Raw genomic sequence first — 7,173 nt, 5'->3', positions numbered from 1 at the left:
GACAAAGAATGCTGACCGACGTCCATATGTTCTTTCTTATACTACTTTCAAATATTTGCAGCCAAGTATTTAGTGACATCAGCAGAGCTGTTACCCAAATAAGTATAATAATTAATCCATAAACCCATCCTTTGATGATACGATGTCTGAATGGACGAAATGTCGCGTGGACGCGTTCCAAAGAGATCACAGTGATGTTTAGAAGGGAAGTGAAAGGAAACAGTGTATACAAAACCTTGGTTACCCTGTAAGTATAAAAATTTTCTTTCCAAAAATTACAGTAATACCCTCCAAGTAAGGAGAAATCCGTGACTGCTTGCGAAAATCCTCCACATAACATATCTGCGACTGCCAGGTTGATAACCAAGTACAAACTTCGCTTGCGAAGACTTCTGCTTTTCATAAAAACAATGATTGTCACAAGATTGAGTGTTACTATAGCAACAGACTCGGTGAAGTACACTGCGAGCCAGACAATGCAGTCAGTTGATGAGAATAACATCTCGGAACACCCTTCCTTGTTTGGGAATGAGGATCGCCTACCTGTGGATAAAATGAAGGATTTAAGTCACTTTCAATTATTTTTATTTTCAAAGGCAACAATTCCAAAATTTTCATCTCTGTCCATAAAGTGTACACAGATCGTCAAGGGTTGCTATCACTTTACGTTAACTTCCTCTCCCACCGAACCACTAATCAGAGTAAGGCTGATAAAAGGTCGTGAACCATACCTTTAAAACAACAAGCCTTTCTCTGATAATTAATAAAAATAATTCCTACTGCCCAAAGAAATTTCCATTTCTTCATTTAAAGCACATTTCAAGAATTAAGAAGCGTATGCGTAATGACGGACGCTTGAGAACTACATGTACATTTCAAAAAAAACAATTCTGCCGGCTGTTAGCGACTGGCATTGAAAACAAAATTATGAAAACCTCTTTCAAGTCTGCTATACCACGAACATCGAACGGTAAAACAAAACAAAACAAAAAATTGCGGGGCACGTAAAAAGATTATGTTCAAAGACGTTCAACTTTAAATTCTCTAGAAAAAGGTTTGTTCCATTAAAAAATAATCGTTTCTGTTTCTGATTTTCAAAACCGCCATTGTTTTTATGATCGATCGCCAGCCATGAACTGCGAGGCCGGTCACCAGGGGCAGTCGACAAATCTTTACGGTTATCAATTTCTTTCCAACAAAGCAAAATGTCTGTTCAATCTAGTGCCACATTTGCTTTCAAAGGAAATTGAACGACCTTTTAGAAATTCCGTGTTTACAAAACTACATTGCCACAGATTAGGACGCCTTCAGGTTCACCTTTGAACAACTGCTCTCCCCCGAATGCGTCAAGAAGCATTACAAAGTAGTGAAATTATTGGTTGTGAGGAGTCAAAAAAAAAAGATGTCGCTCGAGAAAACATTTTCCACAACAAACGCGAAATTAAAACTGTATTAACAAGAGAAAGGTTTTCAGCTCTTGTGCAATATGTAAATTATTTTAGAATTTTAGTCCTTGGACATGTGTTTTCCGGCATGACTCTGGGGAGCAAACCAAACCGTATTCGTTACCGAAATTTAAGGAAGCATTTGCCTCAAAACGAAAAAAATTGATAAAAAGATCAAACTTTGTCGAGGAGCGTTGCGCTTTATGTAAACATATAAGCATGTCGTGGGAGTTCATGCTGATGCTTTACAAACTTATGTTTCATGGAAAACGGGATCCAAGAGTAGCATTCTCCGCGGAGATTGTACTGCAAATCGCAGAACCAAAGCATCATAATCCGTCTACAGGTTTGTTATGATGGATATTCATTAGCGTCAAGCCAGACAGCCTTTCGGTCTTCATGGAGGTCCGTAAAATAAATGACAATTTTTCAGTTCTCGTTTTATCGAGTGACAAAGCTTTATTTTCCTGTCAGTACTTATTTTATGATTTTTCCTAAGATTTTTAGGAAGCTCGACTAAGTGCTCCTATCAGGAGTCGAACCTAAGACCTCCTGATTACTAGTTCGGATGCTCTACAACTGAGCTACAGGAGACTTGTGGGAGCTAAGGCCATTAAAAAAAGATTTAATAAACAATGTTTAAACCGCTTGAATTCGCAAGAGGCAGTACTAACTCTTCTAAAAAAATTAGATATGAAGCAAGTTTTTAGTCTCAGTTTTGCTTCAGCTTACTCAGAAGATAGTATTTTTCGTTTTATCGAAGAAAACGTCAGGGCAGTGATTTTGGAGACTTTTGTTTATTGGCTTGCTATCGTCCTGGAAACGGGCGTGAAACGGTTAAGACTCATTCGAATCTAAAATAAAACATGTCTTTTTACATTTAAATTTGTATCTAAATTTTACCACCAAATTTTAACATCTGACATGATACAGAGTTGCCACACTGGCATACGAATTCTATTTTGAATGATCGGAGCAAGAGAAAAAAGAGCACTGCATTTGGTGCTATTAGAAACCGCAATAAATACATGCCATAACTGCCCAAGATATTAAATTATCACTTTCAGCACAAGCAAAGATTCGTCTAGTTGCAAACCACGTTAAAACCGTAAACTGAAGCAAGAATGTAACAATGTAAAAGGTAAAACGTAAAGCTAGCTCAACGGATACCAAAACCTTCATCAGCAAGCTGAAGTTATAGTACGAATTCCTCCTAGAAGTTACCAAAAAGACAAAAATTGCAAAGCTGTTTACCTCACTAAATTCCCTTTGTCCTCTTGCAATTCCTCTACACTGTGTATGGCGAAAAAAAGGCTTTGCGATGGCTAGAGTTTCGTCGAAGGAGAGAAGAAACTGACGATAAAAACTTTAAGCGCGCGGAAACTGTTAAACAGCCTATTTAGTAAGGTACAGCTGCTTGTTTACGTTGGTCATTTTAATGAACACTTCCGGTTAATTGTTTGAAAATCGCCGGTCGCTTTAACCAAAAGCTCACACAGGTATAATTGTCAACAGTTATTGCGAACCACGGACAGATATACAAATGATTCATGCGTTAGCGTGCTTCATCGAGATATGAACCACGCGGGAAGTTTGGAGAGCACGAAAGATGCGTAAGAGTTGCTTGAGGCGTAGCCGAGAGCAACTCTAGCTTCTTGAGTGCTCTCCAAACTTCCCAAGTGCTTCATATCTCGATGAAGCACAGCTGACGCATGAATCAATTGTTTTATAACATTTTCAACAAGTAGTTAAAATGCTTAAAATATAAAGAGTCTAAAGAAAATTATAACCCACCAATTAATTTTCGCGTGATTTTATTGGCTACTTTACGTCACGTGGTGCAAATTCACAGGGCCGTTATCACGCAATAACCCCCGCCAGCGTCGATATTTGCCCTCCTATTATTTCCATCGAAAAGAAACAAAGCCAGTTCAAGAGTTTTGCCTTTTCATCTTTACTATTTTACATGGAAGAAAAACAAACTCGTTTTGTAGATGTCCAGTCATGTTTATAGTAGACTGTTCACAGTCCCCTCTTTTTCCGTGTGATCGTCGAGCTCGGCCATCTTGACTTTCAATCGTACCGAGTCTAACCTGGGGAAGAGTATCAAATCTACTTAGGGGGCGGGGGACGGTTTGGGAAGAGGCGAGAAAAATAGAGGGACTGTAATAACTTCACTGCGACTTGCGTTCAGGGGGCGTGACAGGAATTTGACGCCTGTCCACATTCATTAATTAACAAACTCCGCCTCTGATAAAAAACATGCCAAATAAAAATACACAAATGTACATTTGATACATGAATGTTGCGTGATCAAAACATCACCGTTTTCAATGGAGGCGGTGAACACTACACCCAAAAAATCGGTGAAACCATCAGCTAAGAAGCCAGATGTTTCTAATACGTGTCGTCTTTTTAACGTTGATTTTAAGTCGTCTGGCAGATACCGTGTTTCCACGGAGAATTTGTTTAAAATACCGCAGAAATCGGGAGTTAGCAGCACTCCCCCAGCCGAGCTGGTTGGAAAGCATGTCGGAGTAGAAATCCCGCAAGATACGAAGAAGTCTTCCCGTGTTTGCTCAAAATGTGCCCTGAAAATTCGGCGACAACGATTTCTTGAGCTCGGAGGAGTCGTCCTTTTATAGCAAACTGAGAAATTCGCTCGATAAAGCTTGCTCAGCGGAGGCATAGATCAATTTGTAATTGTTGATTTTAATGTCCGTTAAGGCTTCGCTTGATTTCTCGAAACCTTTAGCTGTCATGCCAAAATCGTTGTAGTTTACTTGCTCTTCTACGATGCTGCGAAGCGGGACGATAACTAAACAACGCGGATCAGTGACGCAGCCCTCCATTTCTTTTGCAATGACAAAGCTTTGATATATTACATGTAAGCTCTTCCCGAAGCCAGCAGGTAGTACAGCAAACACACCTTTGCCATCCAGTAAACTTTTCAACGCTTCTTCTTGTTTGTCCTTCAAAACTAAACCTCCAAGGCGCTCAGTTAACCCGCATGAAAACGATACATCTGAAATTAATCCCCCGCGAGCGAGAGCCATTTTTAGAACTGTCGACTTGTCAACAGCTTGTCAGTTTCACCCAAACGTATTTTCAACGCAGATTAACCTCTCTTGTCTAATGACCAATCAGTTGGCTTCGTTGCAGGAGCAGCGCGCTCCTTGAACGCGAGTCGCAGTGATGTTGGCACAGTCCCTCTATTTTTCTCGCCCCCCACCCCCTAGAGCTATAATCCCCGACGCCCGCCCCCTCGGTACATCTAAAAATCAAGATGGCCGCAATTAACGGTAAGACGCGCTCGATCTCGACGATCACACGGAAAAATAGGGGACTGTGAACAGTCTATGTTTACAGCAAAAAGCTGGTCGCAAATGCCGTTCCGGAAAGTCAAAAATGTCAAATTAATGGAAGGGTTATAAAATAAGTAAAACCCTTTCTGGCTTGCTGGTATGTCTGCTGATAATGTCCTTGGCTGAGAGATTGTCCTCAAAATTTCACATTTGCCCTCGAAGCTTCGCTTCTCGGCCAAATATTCATTTTTCGGACTTGTAATCTCTCAGCCGCGGACATTATCAGCCGACAGACCAGCCGCCTGAAGGGGTTTATTTACTAAATACCTTCTGCTACGCTTCAATTTATGCGTCGTTCTTTCAGAAAAAAACATTCAACGATCTCGTCTCAGATTGGTCAAAAAACTGACAGGTGAACTCATGCTTTTAAATAAACTTTATTTCCAGATAAAGTACAAAATTCTCCTATCTCAAAAGTGCTGTTTGATTGGCTAATTTACAACAGTCCACATCCCAGCTTTGTGTGACAGAAAGTTCGACTTGCAAACAGTTTTGGAAGGCAACGCAATCTTCCTAAATATTTTCTCCTTTTCGACACAAAATAATATTTCAACTTGCTTTCGTGGTATAAATATTTGCAAGCATTTACGCAGAAATACACGAAATTTTAGTCAACTTCTCTGGCTGAAATCTGAACCAAAGGTGACGTGCACATGCCGCTGGTTGTACCGTGCAGTTGATGTCGTTGCCGTTGCCATCTCGATCTGTTCTTGAATTTGGTTTTGGGTGTTTATGGCTGTGCCAGAAGAAAAAGGACTCAGACTTCTTGACAGAACTTCACTGCAGTGTTGCAGTTGAGAAGTGGAAGGCCGCGTGTTGTAGTGCGCCAAACTCTGCTCGCTACGGTGACCAGATATTGCCATAATATAGCGATTTTGTATACCGGCATTTGACCACAAGGTGCCGCGGTGGCCCTGAAGCTGTGGTTGGTGTAGACGTTGGACAGTTTTGCTACCTCGCTGATACTTTTCACCTTGTTGTCGAGCTTGTTGACACCGATTGGTTTTGCATTGTACTAAATTTCATCATCGTACTTCCACTGCTTCTTCGGATATTGAAAAAATGCATCGTTTTTAGGATTGAGCTGAGTTTGCAATGTAAAACTTCATCGCTTTGTAACCGTCGTTTTCTTCAGAGGTTTCCTACATCCTTGCCAATTTTTCATTGCTTGTGACATCACTCACACCTCCCCGACCTTGGTGATTTTTAGTTGCTTCATCGTGCGCCATTGTGATGAACCATCTTTCTGATGCGTCGGCTTCAAATTTGAAACTTGACTTTTTGAGTTGCCTCTGGCCTTCCTCTTCCTCTCCGACAAAAAAAAAAAAAAACAGGACAACGTGAAACCACACATTTCGAAGCAAGGAAAAAGGATCGGTAAGTGCTATGGCTTGAGAAATTTTGAGTTTCGTCAAATTTTCATGTTCAATTGCTGGCTTGTGATTCACGTTCTCTTTTCCTTGACGCTTCAAACTGATAATCTGGGCGTTCAGCATCTCGTTTGACCTTTTAAAACGAGGGTCTGAGCTCAGTGTAAGGCTCCGGTTAAAATGAGGTGCGTTGAGGTGCCTTTCGAAAGAATGTCGGAAACCAAGAAGAGTGGATTTACTGTACTGTTCACCAGATTTGTTCCTTGCTTCGGCGTAGAATCTGCGCAGGTTTGTGTCCAGTTGTCCCACAGTCATTTCCTCAATTGCTGTTTGATATTTTTCTCTTTGCACCAAGCTTCAATAGGAGAAAAACAATGATAGTCAAATTTTTGTAAACTAATTTTTATATCAATTAGTGAAAAACAGAAACCTTTCAAAGCTGCTCTCACTTCCGAAAACCGCAACAAAAATTAGTTACGCTGAACCGCTCCTGTGAAATGTTTATATTGCCGGCAGATTTCTCCGCTTGGAAACCTGCACATGGGTAAAATAAAATACTCTTCAAGTATTTGAATGGAAGTTTTTACCTTTCATTTACCAGGCTGGAAATATACCATCACATTTATTTCATAGACAAGTTTGTTATTTGTTTGGTTCCTCCAGAGTGTCTTTCTGCAACGATATTTTCCATCTCTGATTCACCTAGGGGACTTGCGAAACGCGTTGACACCGCCCTTGCTTGTTTCTTTTTGTTTTGCTTTTCTTTGGGTTCTTTTTCTGGAGATAAAAACTCCAATCCTAAAGAAAAACTTGGCATATCTGCATCAGTTCGTTCGCTTGTTGTCATGTTTGGTTAACTTATTAAAGAACTTAAGTTTTCCTCCTGAGTTTGAATGCACGAAGTATAAACTCGCAAAAATTTTGTTTCTCGAGGCATTTGTTTGCTGACGTCATCAGCGTGCTCAATTGGAATATGAAGCACGCTCGCGCAAT

At 40.5% G+C, this 7,173-nt stretch overlaps 1 protein-coding gene, 1 long non-coding RNA gene and 1 pseudogene across 2 annotated transcripts in view; 1 reads left to right on the top strand and 2 right to left on the bottom strand.

The window, feature by feature from the left end:
• LOC146484550 (uncharacterized) overlaps positions 1-7,173 on the bottom strand; it is a 209,943-nt gene that overhangs the window by 140,719 nt on the left and 62,051 nt on the right. The gene's annotated exons all lie outside the window — the stretch shown is intronic.
• Positions 1-7,173, top strand: part of LOC146484552 (uncharacterized) — a 176,203-nt gene that overhangs the window by 123,984 nt on the left and 45,046 nt on the right. The window lies entirely within an intron of this gene.
• On the bottom strand, positions 5,422-6,711 carry LOC146484556 (uncharacterized; annotated as a pseudogene).

Source organism: Pavona decussata, unplaced genomic scaffold (assembly GCF_977016875.1).
Source record: "Pavona decussata unplaced genomic scaffold, jaPavDecu1.1 SCAFFOLD_32, whole genome shotgun sequence".
Classification (NCBI taxonomy): Eukaryota; Metazoa; Cnidaria; class Anthozoa; order Scleractinia; family Agariciidae; genus Pavona; species Pavona decussata.
Note: the sequence above shows the minus strand (reverse complement) of the source record. Positions and strands in the feature narration are given on the sequence as shown.